Source organism: Lissotriton helveticus, chromosome 5_1, assembly GCF_964261635.1.
Source record: "Lissotriton helveticus chromosome 5_1, aLisHel1.1, whole genome shotgun sequence".
Classification (NCBI taxonomy): domain Eukaryota; kingdom Metazoa; phylum Chordata; class Amphibia; order Caudata; family Salamandridae; genus Lissotriton; species Lissotriton helveticus.
In genome coordinates this window covers 992,401,214-992,420,702 of record NC_136065.1, presented here as the reverse complement: position 1 = coordinate 992,420,702, position 19,489 = coordinate 992,401,214, and positions in this window count along the sequence as shown.

Below are 19,489 nucleotides of genomic sequence, written 5' to 3'. Positions count from 1 at the left end.
CAACAGAAAAGGCTCTGACACACCTGATGTAATTACCTCAACATAAGGCCCACTCTGATCTACTGGAACTGAAACAACTCCCTCTCTTTGTCTATGGCTGTCCTAGCAATCATCACCTTCCATATTCTCACCTTCTGCATAGTAGTCATCAGCATAGTACTGAGTCGTTCTACCAGACGCGTTATTCTGCTGATCAAAATTATTCATGGAATTCTGTGGAGGAAAGGGACGTGTGTTCTGGGGAAAACCTCCACGTCCTCTACCTCTAGGAGCTTGTGGAGCACCCCAACCTCTTGCGCTAGAAACACCATTTACACGTTGTAACAAAACAGGGCAGCTACTTTTAAAATGACCCCCTTCTTTGCAATATGCACACTGATTAGGGCCTACAGGAAAACGTTGCTGAGAAAACTCGAACCTTTGCGAGTTTCTCTGAAACTGCTGAGGTTGCTGATAATCACGCTGGCCACCACGAGGTGGATACTCCTGCTGCAAAAGAACCTTCGTCTTCAATTCTTTAGTTTTCTTGTCTGCTCTATCCTTCTCGTCTTTATCTCTATTCTCGTAGTACTGTGCCGTAGCCAATATCTGTGCTGATGAGGAAACGGCCCACGAACTCTCTGAATCTTTCAATTTCTTACACAACTCAGGAAGTAAATTGTGCACAAACTTGTCAACGAACAACCGTTGACCACCTTCTGTACTCATGTCTTGACCACTGTGGTCGATAAACGTCTCTTCAAACCTGGTGAAGAAATCAGACACGGTTTCCTCTTTCTTCTGCTTACATGCAGACAATTTATCCCAATTTACACGCATCGCAGGCATTAAAGTCTTCATATAAGTAACGATCTTACCAGGGAGTTCTGCTACTACAGGCTCAGGTTTAGCACCACCAACTTGTCGGCCATCTGCAGCAGCAATATTAACCCAGGTATCACCTAACTCCTGCGCATGGTCTGTATGACGAATCAATCCCCACAAAGGCTGTGAAACCACATTTCCAAACAACATGTCTATATCAGCTAGATTCATAACACATGAGTCTGCAGTCTGAGATAGTTCCTTATAATACCCTGCAGGATTTTTCCGGGGGTCAGGTAAAGTCTGCTTAAGAGCCAAGACCTCAGCTCGCTTCCATGGAACATGTACCCAAACACGCTGAAAATGTGCTGGCACAGCTGGGGGGTTATTATTTGCACCAGCAGGTACTTCTTCCTTCCATACCGGAGGAACCTCTCTCATTGGATATTGTCGCGCTTTGCTCCTAACAGAGGGATCAGGTTCAAACAACGATCGAGAGATAGCCTCACTCCTAAATGACAACAATGTCGCAACTGCTCTCTCAACATCGGAACCCACAATCGTGCCTTTCGCAAATTCGAACCGTACACGACATAACTCAGGTGGATTGGGTTCCAAACCATTATCCTCCAATTCTTCACAAAGAAAAGCACACATTTTGTCAAAAACATATCTCTGCTTTGATGCTTCCCATTGACGAAAAACATCCATAACAGACTCTAGCTCATATCTTGTGGGATCAGTAACCCATTTATGTGCCAAATAATCCAATGTTTCCCGTTCTCTAGAATCAGGCAGTTGACTGCGCAACGGTTTACGTGTTGAAACAGGGGTCATACTTGATGCCCCAAAGAAGGAAGATAGAAGACTAGCAACAGTATCAGTCATCCTCTGTCGAACAGAAGGAGAAGTCGACAAAAGAACAGGAGGAAAAACAGGATGAGACAAGGCAGACGCAGAGGCAGTATCGGAAGGAATATCGGAAAAAGTAGTCGATACAGTAGGCAAAGTCGTAGGAAATACAGGTGGAGCAGGTAGCAAAGTCGGCGGCCCTTGAGGAGGCTGGGCCATAGCACTGGGAGCCAACTGAAGAAGAGCTGGCTGTTGTGGAAGAACCTGAGGTAAAACAACCGGAGGTTGCACAACTAAAGGCTGCGGAGGTGCTGTAGCACTCTGCGCATAGGGGGGTGGCGAACCCAGCAAATGCGACATTAAAGGATCTTTCTCAAGTTCCTTTGCTGCATCCTGCTGAAGAGGCGGCAAAACTGGATAGCATTTATCAACTGCCATTTTACGTTGCCTGTGCAACTGCTCACTCGCTTGTTCTTCTTCATCATCTTTATACTGCATAGCAGCTTGCATTATCGAGATACCCTTTTCTCTTTTATTCCTTTTAGCTAATTTAATTTCTTTCTGTTTGGCTTCCTTTCGCCATAGGCGGAAAGAGTCAAACATCGCTGGCCGGGCTTTCTTCTTAAAAAGTCTAACCTCTAGATTGTCTAAGATTTCTGTGTCAAAACTACCATATTGGGGCCATTTGAGGACACCGTCCTTCCTCGTGTATCGGATCCACACTTCATTATATGTGATGGGGCCCACGCCATGCTTCACATAGAGTTCATAGGTTGGAGTTCCAATCGGAGGAACTGGACACGAGTCCTCCAATCGGGAATCCCTATTTCGACCACAACAAAACAAATTTCCAAGTCTGCTAAGACCAGGCATCTTCGCTCACTAGTCTAGCTTCAAACTTCAAAGGATTATCAAATACGATAGTCTCGTGAATACACGAGTCCCTCGGCTTTGGTACTTGCAAGTTCCAAATCAAAGATCCCAAGGGGATACCCAAAAACTAAGGACTGGGAGACGCTCCACTCATACTTAACTGAGGTATCGATGGCGTCACCAGAAGACTCGTCTATCGTCTCGCTCTACAAATCATCAAAGGGTCCAAGACAGGGCGATAGTCAGGGCAGCAGTCCTTCGTAGCCGTTGGAAAGCGGGGAACCTCGCAGCAAAGACTTTCGGACCACGACGACATACAGGGGTCGATGAAGTGGTTGGCCTTCCTCCAGAATTTTCACACAAAGCTCCTCACGAACCTCTGGCTTGGACCAGTACCGCTGAAATCACCCCACACTGGGCGCCAAATGAAGTACCGGGTTATTTAGAACCCAGCGGTGCCAGGGGACACACCCAAAGACTTCGGATTCTCCTGTCTCAGACTACAGAAACGCAGAGACTTCTTGGTGACGTCAAAGATCAGATTTTATTGGCTGCAACCAGTAACAGGTATCCTAGAAGTACAACACGGTGTATGTTCTCAGGAGACTGCTCAACTTTACAAAGCTGGTCATCCCTTTTATACCAAATATTATGCTTCAGGCAAACATTCCTTATTTACAGTTGACCATTCACATATTTTCACGACAAAGAAAAGGCAGAATCATGATGACAAGCCCATATTTCAGTTTGTCCAGCCCACAATCAATTACCCGGCAAGGCCCAACAATTTTCATCAGATAATTGGATGGACCCCTAATAAAATTGGGCACCTCCTCATCGTAAAGCAGGCCATAAAGAATGGAACAGAGACAGGTGTGAGTAAGATTAGACATAGTTGTGTGCAATACAGTGTTTATGGCATGTTGTGGCTTGATTTCTAATCTCGATCGGCCACTGGAAAAGGAACTGGCCGAACAGGTGTGGCTTCGGGCAGTGGAGTCAGCTTGCCCAGGTCACACAGAAGTCAACAGAGAGTGTACGTGTTCCTAAGACTCGTTCGGCCTTAGTCATCCGCCTATGTGAGGGCAACCACAAAATGGCTGTCGTACACAAAGGGTTCAGAACGGAATCCCTGATTTCATGGTGATCTCGCCACTCAAATGTGACGAAAAATACTCGCACACCTTACACTTGTCATTTTCGGTCTGATGTTACCAAAATCATCATGATACGGCGATTCATATGACACGGGTGCAGAATTTCAGTACCACAGCATAGTCATTGGCAGGTACCCAGGCTGAGGAAGATGCTATAAATGGCGACGAGATAGGGGATCAGTAACTCAAAGATTGACAGTGCTGTCCAGAGAGTTTGTCGTGGTTTAAGCAGACTGCTCATTTGTGCCACGTGTGCTGTCATCAAAGTACACAATCAGTGCTTAATGCATGTTGAGTCAAAGTGCAGTTTCAGTTGCAGTGAAGCAGTTGAAGACAACAAAAGCAGTGCAGAGAATTTACACATCGTTGGCCAAGAACCTGCTGGTCAGGACATACCTAAACATACTGCGCTGCCACACCAGCTAAAGTTATACATGATACAGTGAAGGTGATACAGCCCAGTTTCCAAAGAGCAGTCATTGATAATCAAACATTACATAGTAATGCTATGAACAGAAGCACTGCAAGTAAGATAAACTATGTGTCAGAAAGTGCAACCTGACATTTAGAAAAAAATTGTTAACTTACCAAAACCATTAAGGAGAGTCATTGTACTGCTGCATTCAATGAAGTGGCACACGGAGATGTGCACATTGTTGTGATTATCAAGCCGTCCATACCTGATGTGGCCAGCCACCAAACCTTCAGAGTTGGGCTCAGAACAACTTCACAGGTGTCTGAAGAATAAAGAGCAGAGGGTGCTCTTATTAAAGTGAAATTTCCAGATGGCAGCATAAAAAGTCATGTTTCCAGCTATCATTAAAGATGATCCAGAGGCCAGATTGCCGCAGGTTCTCATAGATGAGTTGCCTAAACCAAGTCACAGTGATCCACCAGCATGTCTGTAAGTTAACTGCGCTCTCCTCTTTCTCCTCGTGACTGGTCCACTGAGGGATCCTGGTTGTCATTGCACTGCAGGACATCAATGTTGCAGGACTTTCACCTGCAGTTGAATAAGGTGTTGAGCAATAAGCTCATAAGGTAGAATGTAATACTGTTCTTAAATCAAACTTTTCAAGAGCAGCACGCTGCACTGCTTTATATAAGTATATATATATATAATGGATATATGGGTGAGTGAGCAAATGTGTGAGTGCTTGTATGGGTGTGATTATGGGTATGTAAGTGGTTGTATGGGTGTGTGAGTGAGTGTGTGGGTGAGTGAGTGTCTGTGTTGAGTAGGCTGTGTTGTGTAGGCTGTATGGGTGAGCGAGTGGGTGTGTAAGTGAGTGTGTAGGTAAATAGCTGGGTGTGTGAGGAGCTGTACTGGTGAGTGACTGGTTGTATGAGTGGTTGTATGAGTGAGTGAATGGTTGTGTGAGTGGCTGTATGAGTGAGTGAGTGGGTGTGTGAGTGAGTGCCTCTATGAAGGAGTGAGTTGGTATGTGGTTACTGGTATGGGTCTGTGAATGGACATGTGAGTGGTTGTGTGGGTGTGTGAGTGAGTGCACAAGAGGTTGTATGGGGGTGTGAGTGGGTGATTATGTTGTTCTGTGGATGATGTCAACAGTGATGTCATTTGAGATGTCATGAGTGATGTCACAGACCATGTCATGAGTGATGTAATATGTGAGGTCATAAGCAGTGCATTTAGGGGGCATACGTTATAGTTAGCTCACCTAACTACAACTGCAGAATGTCACTACTTTTGTAGGAGTGAAATCTGAGCTTAACTATAACATCCCTGTTACCTTTGTTTTTTCAGTGAATTTCTAAGGTTTATAATTCTATTTCCTAACTATAACATCCCTGTAACCTTTGTTTTTTAAAAAGAATTTCTAAGATTTTTTGAAATTCTATTTCCTAACTATAATGTCCCAGAAAACCTTTGATGAATATATATTATTTTTAACTAGGAGTTGCGTTTCCACAGTGGTGGAGAAAGGGGGTGGACTCTGGCCAGCTCTCAGGATTCCTGCTGTATGGAACCTACCTACAGGAGGGCTTCTTGGTCCCTAAGGCCCCTCAGCATTTAAGAAGGCTTTATCTCCCAACCAGTTGTGCACCAGGGGCATGGTTGCAGAGTGGTAGAAAAAGGGGGCATGGTCTCTGAAGACCTCTAAGCAAACCACTGGGTGGGACTTACTGGAGGTTTCAGGAGGGGTAGTCAGCCCCCAAGGACTCTTAAGAGCCAAGGTATCTTCATGCCCCAACTTGTAATGCGCAGGAGGCACATTTGCAGAGTGGTGCAGAAAGGGGGCATGACCGCCTACAATGTCTCGGCAATTCCACTGTGTGGGACTTGCTTGAGGTAAAAGAAGGGGTAGTGGCCACCAAGGAATCTCAGGAGGGAGCCAATCAGAAGGGCACCTTTATCGTGAAGATTAGGCAAACAATGACAAAGATATAGGCAAGTAAAAAACCTATGGAAACTAGATCCTAATTATAACTACCTACTGGCAATTGCAAGTAGGATCTATCTATCTATCTATCTATCTATCTATCTATCTATCTATCTATCTATCTATCTATCTATCTATCTGTCTGTCTGTCTGTCTGTCTGTCTGTCAGTCTGTCTTTCTATGTATGTATATATACATATATATTTATTTCACTCGATTTTCACTTCTTCAGTAAACAATCAGCGCAAGCCCAATTCCATACAGCGTGTAGTTTGTTCGAGCATGGAACAAGCACAACGCCCGATGCGTTTCGGTGCAGCCACACCTTGATCACGGGTCAAGGAACTTTTTGTCTAATCTGAATACATATAGAGCACAATTGATAACCATAAATGTAGGACTACTTATCCCTATGTTCAACATTGCATCCATTTTGTAATGGTCTTTCAAAAAGGCTAATAGGTTTGATCAGAATACTTTATCAGGTCTGTTTGGTTGTATACATTTAGCATTGACATATCGTAAGCCATGTTTGTGTATTTTTAATTCACATTATATGTATTGATGGCACTATTTTAATTTTTTTTTAGGAGACAGGATTATTAGCTGTTCAGGTCGAAGATACGGCAGCAGAACCAGTTGTGAATACTTTTTGTGATATTTAATGTTAACTGTGAGAATATATATATATCAATACTTGAACTTCAACAGAGGTTACAATGTGGTTTGATCAGGAATGAAATTGAAGTTCAATGTTTAACTTGGCCCACTTGGGCAGAATTGTACGTGATAATTGTCATCCCTGTCATCAGCCCACTTGGGCTCTATTTAACATCATGGCGATTTGAAATTCGTCAGTTTCGACTTATTGTGCATTTTGTACTTGTCTGTATCAGCCCACTGCAGCTTTATTGAATAATTTGGCGGTTTAAAAGTCGACTTTTATTTTCAATATGTCGGAAACATCGTGTATTGCATACTTTATATTTACTTTGGTTCATGTATTCTATTATTACATTGACACATTGATCAGTTTATTTATATACATATGAAATTGTATGTTTCAACGTTCTGAAAGACCTTTACAAAATGGATGCCATGTTGAATACAGGGAAAAGTAGTCCTACATTTATGTTTATCAATTGTGTACTATATGTATTCAGATTAGACAAACAGTTCCTTGACCCGTGACCAAGGTGCAGCTGCACCGAAACACGTTGGGTGTTGAGCTTGTTCCATGTTCGAATAAGCTACATGCTGTATGGAATTGGGCTTGAGTTGATTGTTTACTGAAGGAGTGAAAATCGAGTGGAATACTGTGAGGGTCGCGACCTCATTCGAGCCCGCCACCGCAAAGTGGCAGAGAGACCCGCGACTTTTCTTGCTGTAATTACATTTTGCATTAAGCTTTTATGATCATTTTGAATTGTGTATATATTGGGTATGTATTTATACGGAAAAAAGTGTATTTTCTAAATGAATCTAATAACAACATTTATGGATCAGTTTGATGTCAAAATGTACATACTTTGCAAAAACTTGAAATGTTTTATTGTGTAAATCAAAATTCAGATGGGTAGTCTGTTTTCAGTTTTATGAAGTTCACATGCACAGAGCACATTAAATGGGGATGGCAACATCTGCATGTCATGTGATCAAGGCCCCTGGTGGGTTGAAACACGTCATGGTGGCATAGCACGAAATTAAACAAAATTGCACAAAATAAGTGGAGTCCTTTCCCTTTCTGGTTCTGGGTGCAGGGAAAAAGAGTACTGGCCATTTGTTCCAAGGCAGCTTCCTTGGTTACAACGGACTCCCTTTCGACTTGGGCAGTGGGGCAGGAAGCTGAATCCGGTGATGAAACAGAATAGGACATGTCTGGAAGGAGAGAAGCTGCGAAAGCCCCCGGACATCTGAAAAACAGCTACTGACTGCGGGTGAGCAAGTGAACTTGTTTCGGAGGAGGCGAAGAACACTGGCAGCAACTCTGAGGTAGGACCCTCCATGATAGTCCGGTGAGAGGTGTGCTCAGTGAGGGGCTGAATAGTTGAAGCGGCACTCTCGCACACAATCAAAAAGAGCTAATAATGGCCACCGACGTGATACGTGGGGGGGAAAAGGCAGCAGCAGAAATGTTTTCGGAAACAGGCAACATTCAAATACAGATACAAATTGTTAGTGATGGCAACAGTGGGAGCTGTTCAAACATAAAGGATCTATACAAAAAGCTGGAGAAGTTGATGCAAGCGGAACAAGCAAAGTGGTGGGAGTACAGGTCCCTCTCTTAGTATTTGGAGGTGGGTTGGATTCCCCGAGGGCTCTGCATCATGCTTGCTCCAAGTAACAATAACCCCAACCCCCACTTCTTTCAGGAATGGAGGGAATTTAACCTAGAGTCATCATGGAGATTAGTAGAGATCTTGGTGACATATGTGGACATTCATAGGGTCGAATTGCAAAACCAAATCGACACTTTGAACCAACAAATTGAAATGAGTGAGAGCACGGAAGTGATGGCTAAGATGAGGGAGGAAATGCTAATATGTCTGAAGAAAGACGAAGATGTCATAAAAAAATGAAAAACATTCAAATTCAAGCGGAATAAAAATGATTATGACCAGTGACAAATATTCATCTTCTTGCGCAAATTCGATGCAGCAAAAGCAGCACAAAAAGGTGGCAAGCACAGGATGGGCACAGGATCTACAGCAGGTCCCAGCAGGGTATTGGAGTGTGCATCATCTTTTTCAGATTTGAGCTCATCTGTGGAAACAGAATCGGACACCAAGCACAACCCGAGCACATCATTGGGTGCTAGACCACAGCTGCGAAAACACACATTAGCTGAGGAACTTACTTTTTTAAGGGAGGAAAGGTGCCAGACACTACGTCCCAGGAACACAAACTCCAATACAAACAGAGGAGAAATACAAGGCGCACCGAAAGAAGGAGAAGAAGGTGCCAAAAAGCAGCCAAATGTCAAGAAAATGAACAACAGAGGGTGGGCCGACAGTAACGCAGCAGATGATAAATACCAACACTATTGTTAATCTATGAAACATTAATCTAGATATAGCGGCGCAACAATTGCTAGTGTTAGGGCTTTCATACTGCCCTGTAAGCGATTTTGACTATCCCCAAACCAGAGCTGATATATACAAATTCATCAGGAAATTGAAGTTGCAAAAATACCACCAACTAAGACAAGACAAAGCATTAAGAAAAACGCTGTCAGAGATCCCTCAAAATATAAATACGCCACTGGTGGCCGTAGATGTCAGTTTATTACGAGATCTTCATGCTCTTCAAATTGAGGAATTAGGGCAAGCTGATTAGGAGTCCTCACAGTCATGCATGCAACAGCAGGGAATAAGCATAACTGTTGCTCCACTCACAGGTTTTAAACCAAAGTCCAAATTCGTGCCTGTGATGCCAAGGGACTCCATAGAATCGTTGAATGAAAATATTACATCAGAAATACAAAAATTGATTTTCGATATACAAAAAAATCACAGAAAATGCAACGCACAACATTATAAGTACCAACAATTGATTAGAAAACTACAGGACAATGACTCAATAGTGGTGTCTAATTCAGATAAAGGGGGAAATGTGGTCATCTGGCAAAAAAAACAATATATGAAAGAGGCACTCCTACAATTGGGGGATCGTAACTGCTTTAACCCCTTCCATGCTCATGACGAGCTCAGCTCGTCATGCACTACAGTTCTCCTGTGCTCATGACGAGCTGAGCTCGTCATGACCACAACCGTTTTTATTGCTGTCCAGCACAGCAGGAGAATCTCCCTAGCAGCGATGCGGATAAACGAAGTAACAAACTGGTCACTAAAAGAGCGCAGAATGAACTATTTGCCAAACTCTTAGCATGGAAAAGTATGGGTTTAATTAAGGAAGATAAAATAAAATATCTTAAAAATGACTATCCAATGATACCTGTGATTTATTTCATCCAAAAAAATTCACAAGTACAAACAACGACCGCTGGGCAGGCCCATTATTTTCGCTAAACAGAGTTTACTAGAAAATATCTCAATATACACACTCCTTCCTCCAAGATCAAGTAAAAGCTCTCCCATCATACATACGGGATACTACAGATTTTTTAAAACAAATGCAGGATTTCCATTGGCAAAAAGACTACTTATTGATATCAATGGATGTCTCTAATCTGTACACCTCAATACACCCCCATGATGGAATAGGAGCACTTGAACACTTTCTTGGCACCAGACCCATTGAATTTTATGTGCATAATAGGATGCTGATAGATCTTACAAAATTCTATTTCTTATTCCAGCAACAGGTCTCTCATCAAGTAAGGGGCGTAGCAATGAGCGTGAGCTTTTTGCCAAGGTACGCCTGCCTCCACATGGGATGGTAGGAGGACAAAATTTTAAAAAAGCTGTATGAGAACATAATGGCAAATAATGTGATAAAATGGGTGCGTTTTATCGATGATCTGTTTGTGGTTTGGAGGGGTGACAGACAGAGTGCAGAAAAGTTTATAACTAAACTGTTACAATATAAACCTGCACTTCACTTATAACATTAGTGAAAGCTCCATCTATTTCCTAGATGTAGAAGGGTATGTGGTAGATGGTAGGTTAGAAATCAAATTACATCGGAAACCTACATCAGGGAACACTATTTTAACACTCTATAAGCTTCCACCCCAGACACACTATCTGCAGCATTCCATATGGAGAAATGCTGCAAATAGGCAGAATATGCAGTAATGAGGAAGGCCTAATAACAGCACAGGAGGAATGTAAAAACCGCTTCCTGGCCAGAGGCTACTCAGAATGCACCATTGAGGAAGCAAAACTCCGCACTAGGGCTCTGTCACAAGAAGATCTATTGCTAAAACCATCAGGCAGAAAAAATAAAGGGACAAATAAAGCAGGAACTGTTGAAAACAACTCTAGGTTGATTCTAACATATAATAATCTAAAAGATGATTTGAGGAAAATCATCAAAAATAATTGGCACTTAGTACATAGTGATAAGATCATTGGAGGTAAGCTTCCAACTATTCCAGTGATCACATTCAGAAAGGCTCCCAGCACAAGTGATTTTCTAGTTAGTAGTAGTCCTGACATTCGGACTGAAGCCAATTGGATAACAGATCGTAAAAGATTTGTCTGGTGTACAGTATAGAAGGTATGTAAATAAGGAGTGAGTAAAACCTCCTATTGCATTCCTTTCAGGGATGGGCCCATTAAAATTAACAAGTTTCTAACATGCAAATCTGAATTTACCGTCTATGTGCTGGAGTACTCTTGTGGACTCTTTTTCCTTGTTTTATTGTGAACCTGGGTTCGCATTTGAAAAAATAATTATTTTTATCTATTAGCACTCTAAGGTACTTTTTGCACTTTATTTGCATGGGTATCGTGTGAGAGCGGTAACAAACATGCAAATGAACACGGTTTCTGTAACTTTGCACATATTTATGCATTATTCTAGTAGCTGGGTATAGGCCCACATGGACAATATACTCATGTGCATACTTATGACATGACTGTTCCAAGCAACATCCACCAAAAAGACATTTAAGAATAACGCAACAATCTGAATATTTTACACAGATTAGGCGCGTCCTGTCACAGCAAAAACATTTTGTTACAGGTGCATTTGGTATACATGCCAAAAGTATTTGGGGATTTTGTTTGTCTATAAAGTATTCATTACATCAATGTATTTATACAAAAATAATTTTGCATATTTTGCATATGGTTTTAAAAAGTCATGACATTTTGCATTAAGGTTTTATGATAATTTTGAATCGTATATATAATAGATATGTATTTATAAGGAAATAAAGTGTATTTTATTCATGAATCTAATAACATTTATGGATCAGTTTGATGACAAAATGCACATATTTTGCAAAAAATTAAAATGTTTTCATGTGTAAATCAAAATTCAGGCGGGTAGTCTGTTTTCTGTATTTATGAAGTTTACATGCACAGAGCACTTAGGATCAGTCCCCATGCATGAAATATGTCAATGAAACCTTATTGATTGCTTTAGAGCATTCTAAAAATGTATACTCACAGCTTCACTTGAAGACCCTAAGGAAACATTCCATGAAGTCTGGAGGTGTGGAATACATCCAAAATATAACATAAATCAGCATTTTTGGGAGGTATCCTCCAACCACAAAGCTCTGAACCAAAAAGCATAAATGAGTCTATTTGTCACTTGACATCTCACTCCATACAGCATCTGTGCTCTTGGGCAATATTTCCCCTCCACTAGCCAATGTTGTTTACATGTCCATATGCATGAAGAATAATACTCCTAAATTACTAACAGCACAACAACGAAAATATTATTGTTTTTCACTTTTGAGGAATCTCACATTACATGGAAATATCCTTTATACAATATATGTGGTCACAGATTGTCCCAATCTCTCTAAACCAGCAGTTTGCTACTGTGCGGTATTTGTGGCAATAATGTCTTCTGTTACATTTGGGTTACACCAATGCAAGGACTAATCATGCCACTCCAGAACGTGCATTCCCTTTCAGGTTTTAAACCTTATTTTGAATCTGGAGTGTAAAAAGAAACCCCAACATTGTGATTTCTGATCATTAATTGAAGTATTTTTATTCTGTTTCATTTATGCAAATAAGGGTCTATCTGCAGCCATAGATGCTACAGGGTTGCTACTTACTTATAATTTCCAAAATCCATCAGGGAAAGACCGAATTGTTTCAATGACCTGCAAAATGTACATCTTCTCACTGTAGATTTTTTCTTTGCCAGACAAATTGACTCATGCGCTACTTAAGATTTGCAAGGATGTATGCATCCAAAAAGTGCATAATGGACTGGAATGAGAAAAGAGAATTGCATTTAGACCAATATGATATTTTTGGGCGTTATTAATTCGACTGGAGCCTAATCCAGAGGCTCAAATGCTGTCCATTAGTCTTCATCAGGACTTTAAACTCTGCATTGGATAAATCACTCACCCAGCATAATAGCAGTTTTCAAACTCCAGGGCCTAGCCGGAAAGACAGCTAATGTTATTGCCGGCCTAAAAATGGTCTTGCTGAAAAGTGTGGCAATTAATGGTTATTGACCCAGAGAGCAGTGTCCCTAGTAAAGGATTAAATAATCTACCTGTCAAACCACTTGCTAATTAAACTTGGCACCAAACTAGCTCTACAGGATCTCATACCTTTTTTTTCTATATCCTAATTTGTAGAATTACCCTTTTCTGTGCAATCTTGGCTCCCACTAAGAGGTCTTTAATTGAGTTTTAAATAGTGGAGAGTAAGGCAGAATCCTACACTAATGGATAAATACCTTAAATTGATAAGCAGAAATATCCCATATAATACTGTCAGCCAAAATCTAGTTAACTAGTCACATATGTTGCTCTTCTTGCCCCACTGTGTCTGGCCAATCAAGCTCAATCAAAATTAAGCATTGATCCAACAGCACCAAAAGTATGATATTGACCTTCACAGTGGGCACACAAGGGTAGCTCTTAGAATAAAAATGAAAGCATAGACTTAGAATTTTATGTTTTACTCTAAAGGGTATACCCTGGGACTGACATCTTGAAATGACTAAAGTTGTCAACACAATTTAGAGATTAGTAGGCAAGCATGTAACACTTGTCAAATCACCTCTCTAGATACATCATTCAAAACCTAGGATAGTTATGCGAAAATCTCAACTATCACAAAGGGAGTGTACAATGTGTCCAATAGAGAGTCAGTCCTGGAGCAGGACTGTGCATCATTCAAGAACATATTCCAGAAATTGTTCAGTGTTAAACTACAACACCCCCGTCAATTATGCAGCTATTATGATTCACTTACCCTTCAGAAATTGGTTTTTTGTAATTACATATTTGCATCTTTTACATCAGAGTATTGCATTAACATGAGGTATAGTATATGAAACACTTACAAAATAGTATTTTGAATTGAGAAGCTATTAGACACAAACATCTGAAGCAGTAAACCATGGGTAGAACACAGCTAAAATATATTACAGCACAAACATGTAGATCATTCAACCAAACACTTATCCTTTGAACATCCCTAAACCAAAAGACACCACTGAGGTGTCCTACAAAATATGAATGGAAATTAATAACAAGAACATTTCATTTGGACTAGTCAATAAAATTAATTTATCCAAATGCTTACACATCTGTTCATTGCAAAACTTGTTCAGATCAAGTTAGACCTGCCAATATCATTAACTATTGGCTAATTTTTATCATTTTGTTTCCTAAAGTCTTGACAAGTTCTAGTAATGAGGTGCTTTCACAACAGATGCTCTCTGATTTAAAATCATCTTTGGCCCGATGGCAGATAAGTAACTGATTAGTTCTAGTTAAAGTTTATTAACCTCATATAACTAATAATATTCAAATTCAAAACCAGGTAGATTCTCTTCAGAACGGAATTCTACACTCTTTCACTTCTTCACATTACCATATATTTAAGATATTACCTAAATTGAATAATTATACCCAACTATTATCTTTTCTAATTTCTACAGTGAACATCTTCGTTGGATATCTATGTGATCAAATTTGTTTTGTTTCTCACCCTTTGTTGAATGTAATACATGTCCTGGGGTTCAAAAATAAACAAGCAAGCAAACACTAAATAATGTTTGCTTTTCTGTAAACTGACAGATCTGGGAAACCCAGGCTATCAGTTTATTTTGGTGTCAGAAGATCTTTCTACTGGAACAATGGGTTCACTGACAGAACATCGACCCCCATAATATCTCCATACACATATTTCGAGTTTTTAATATTGATGTAAAAAATATCGACATTCTATATTTATTATTGTCAGTACAAAAACATCAGAAAAAAATATCGATGTAAAAAATATAGTTGTACCAAATATCGATTTTAATGTGTACATAAAAAATTATATTAAATATATAAAAAATAAAATTAACTTTCAAAACATTAATTGGATTAAATATACATTTTAAGAAATATAACAAATAAATATTAATTGAAAAAATGTAAACACATATATAAAATGTAATATATTTATATATTTACTTTAAAAAAATTAATGAACTATTTTAATTCATTTTATAATTGTATTTATGACATGGTCCACTTGGAATAAATTAAAGGACACACCCTCCTATGATTAAGGCAATCAATGCTGAAACGCGTCAGGACTTGCTGTGTGTTACGTGCTGCAGTGCTCAGACTAATAAAGTCAGCTTTCAGTGTCAGACGCAGTTGGGCTCTTTTATGTTGGAAAAGTTACGAGTGGCAGGATTTCCATTCCTGTCTTGCAGAGCCCGCCCTGCAGGGTCGGGGCCCCCGGTAAAATGGAACTCTTTTGGGAATATTCAAAGAGGGGGATGACTCGCTTCCTAACGCTGCCAGCCACATTTGGATTTCCTCGGCGACGTGGCAGTGTGTTTGAAGAAAGGGAGAGGAGAAGGGGGCTTCCTTTCTCCTGCAACTTCGCAACTGAAGCCTACCTCACGAATGCTGCAACTTTTTTAAGCACTTTGCCATGATGTTATAATGCACTGGGGAAAAGAATGCTATTTTAGCAGAAAAACTTCCACGAACATTAATATGGTGCATTCTGGAACCCGCAGTTGAACCGCTGCGGGACATGGTCTACTTGGAATAAATTAAAGGACACACCCTCCTATGATTAAGGCAATCAATGCTGAAACGCGTCAGGACTTGCTGTGTGTCACGTGCTGCAGTGCTCAGACTAATAAAGTCAGCTTTCAGTGTCAGACGCAGTTGGGCTCTTTTATGTTGGAAAAGTTACGAGTGGCAGGATTTCCATTCCTGTCTTGCAGAGCCCGCCCTGCAGGGTCGGGGCCCCCGGTAAAATGGAACTCTTTTGGGAATATTCAAAGAGGGGGATGACTCGCTTCCTAACGCTGCCAGCCACATTTGGATTTCCTCGGCGACGTGGCAGTGTGTTTGAAGAAAGGGAGAGGAGAAGGGGGCTTCCTTTCTCCTGCAACTTCGCAACTGAAGCCTACCTCACGAATGCTGCAACTTTTTTAAGCACTTTGCCATGATGTTATAATGCACTGGGGAAAAGAATGCTATTTTAGCAGAAAAACTTCCACGAACATTAATACGGTGCATTCTGGAACCCGCAATTGTACCGCTGCGGGACATGGTCCACTTGGAATAAATTAAAGGACACACCCTCCTATGATTAAGGCAATCAATGCTGAAACGCGTCAGGACTTGCTGTGTGTCACGTGCTGCAGTGCTCAGACTAATAAAGTCAGCTTTCAGTGTCAGACGCAGTTGGGCTCTTTTATGTTGGAAAAGTTACGAGTGGCAGGATTTCCATTCCTGTCTTGCAGAGCCCGCCCTGCAGGGTCGGGGCCCCCGGTAAAATGGAACTCTTTTGGGAATATTCAAAGAGGGGGATGACTCGCTTCCTAACGCTGCCAGCCACATTTGGATTTCCTCGGCGACGTGGCAGTGTGTTTGAAGAAAGGGAGAGGAGAAGGGGGCTTCCTTTCTCCTGCAACTTCGCAACTGAAGCCTACCTCACGAATGCTGCAACTTTTTTAAGCACTTTGCCATGATGTTATAATGCACTGGGGAAAAGAATGCTATTTTAGCAGAAAAACTTCCACGAACATTAATATGGTGCATTCTGGAACCCGCAGTTGAACCGCTGCGGGACATGGTCCACTTGGAATAAATTAAAGGACACACCCTCCTATGATTAAGGCAATCAATGCTGAAACGCGTCAGGACTTGCTGTGTGTCACGTGCTGCAGTGCTCAGACTAATAAAGTCAGCTTTCAGTGTCAGACGCAGTTGGGCTCTTTTATGTTGGAAAAGTTACGAGTGGCAGGATTTCCATTCCTGTCTTGCAGAGCCCGCCCTGCAGGGTCGGGGCCCCCGGTAAAATGGAACTCTTTTGGGAATATTCAAAGAGGGGGATGACTCGCTTCCTAACGCTGCCAGCCACATTTGGATTTCCTCGGCGACGTGGCAGTGTGTTTGAAGAAAGGGAGAGGAGAAGGGGGCTTCCTTTCTCCTGCAACTTCGCAACTGAAGCCTACCTCACGAATGCTGCAACTTTTTTAAGCACTTTGCCATGATGTTATAATGCACTGGGGAAAAGAATGCTATTTTAGCAGAAAAACTTCCACGAACATTAATATGGTGCATTCTGGAACCCGCAGTTGAACCGCTGCGGGACATGGTCTACTTGGAATAAATTAAAGGACACACCCTCCTATGATTAAGGCAATCAATGCTGAAACGCGTCAGGACTTGCTGTGTGTCACGTGCTGCAGTGCTCAGACTAATAAAGTCAGCTTTCAGTGTCAGACGCAGTTGGGCTCTTTTATGTTGGAAAAGTTACGAGTGGCAGGATTTCCATTCCTGTCTTGCAGAGCCCGCCCTGCAGGGTCGGGGCCCCCGGTAAAATGGAACTCTTTTGGGAATATTCAAAGAGGGGGATGACTCGCTTCCTAACGCTGCCAGCCACATTTGGATTTCCTCGGCGACGTGGCAGTGTGTTTGAAGAAAGGGAGAGGAGAAGGGGGCTTCCTTTCTCCTGCAACTTCGCAACTGAAGCCTACCTCACGAATGCTGCAACTTTTTTAAGCACTTTGCCATGATGTTATAATGCACTGGGGAAAAGAATGCTATTTTAGCAGAAAAACTTCCACGAACATTAATACGGTGCATTCTGGAACCCGCAGTTGTACCGCTGCGGGACATGGTCCACTTGGAATAAATTAAAGGACACACCCTCCTATGATTAAGGCAATCAATGCTGAAACGCGTCAGGACTTGCTGTGTGTCACGTGCTGCAGTGCTCAGACTAATAAAGTCAGCTTTCAGTGTCAGACGCAGTTGGGCTCTTTTATGTTGGAAAAGTTACGAGTGGCAGGATTTCCATTCCTGTCTTGCAGAGCCCGCCCTGCAGGGTCGGGGCCCCCGGTAAAATGGAACTCTTTTGGGAATATTCAAAGAGGGGGATGACTCGCTTCCTAACGCTGCCAGCCACATTTGGATTTCCTCGGCGACGTGGCAGTGTGTTTGAAGAAAGGGAGAGGAGAAGGAGGCTTCCTTTCTCCTGCAACTTCGCAACTGAAGCCTACCTCACGAATGCTGCAACTTTTTTAAGCACTTTGCCATGATGTTATAATGCACTGGGGAAAAGAATGCTATTTTAGCAGAAAAACTTCCACGAACATTAATATGGTGCATTCTGGAACCCGCAGTTGAACCGCTGCGGGACATGGTCCACTTGGAATAAATTAAAGGACACACCCTCCTATGATTAAGGCAATCAATGCTGAAACGCGTCAGGACTTGCTGTGTGTCACGTGCTGCAGTGCTCAGACTAATAAAGTCAGCTTTCAGTGTCAGACGCAGTTGGGCTCTTTTATGTTGGAAAAGTTACGAGTGGCAGGATTTCCATTCCTGTCTTGCAGAGCCCGCCCTGCAGGGTCGGGGCCCCCGGTAAAATGGAACTCTTTTGGGAATATTCAAAGAGGGGGATGACTCGCTTCCTAACGCTGCCAGCCACATTTGGATTTCCTCGGCGACGTGGCAGTGTGTTTGAAGAAAGGGAGAGGAGAAGGGGGCTTCCTTTCTCCTGCAACTTCGCAACTGAAGCCTACCTCACGAATGCTGCAACTTTTTTAAGCACTTTGCCATGATGTTATAATGCACTGGGGAAAAGAATGCTATTTTAGCAGAAAAACTTCCACGAACATTAATATGGTGCATTCTGGAACCCGCAGTTGAACCGCTGCGGGACATGGTCCACTTGGAATAAATTAAAGGACACACCCTCCTATGATTAAGGCAATCAATGCTGAAACGCGTCAGGACTTGCTGTGTGTCACGTGCTGCAGTGCTCAGACTAATAAAGTCAGCTTTCAGTGTCAGACGCAGTTGGGCTCTTTTATGTTGGAAAAGTTACGAGTGGCAGGATTTCCATTCCTGTCTTGCAGAGCCCGCCCTGCAGGGTCGGGGCCCCCGGTAAAATGGAACTCTTTTGGGAATATTCAAAGAGGGGGATGACTCGCTTCCTAACGCTGCCAGCCACATTTGGATTTCCTCGGCGACGTGGCAGTGTGTTTGAAGAAAGGGAGAGGAGAAGGGGGCTTCCTTTCTCCTGCAACTTCGCAACTGAAGCCTACCTCACGAATGCTGCAACTTTTTTAAGCACTTTGCCATGATGTTATAATGCACTGGGGAAAAGAATGCTATTTTAGCAGAAAAACTTCCACGAACATTAATATGGTGCCTTCTGGAACCCGCAGTTGAACCGCTGCGGGACATGGTCCACTTGGAATAAATTAAAGGACACACCCTCCTATGATTAAGGCAATCAATGCTGAAACGCGTCAGGA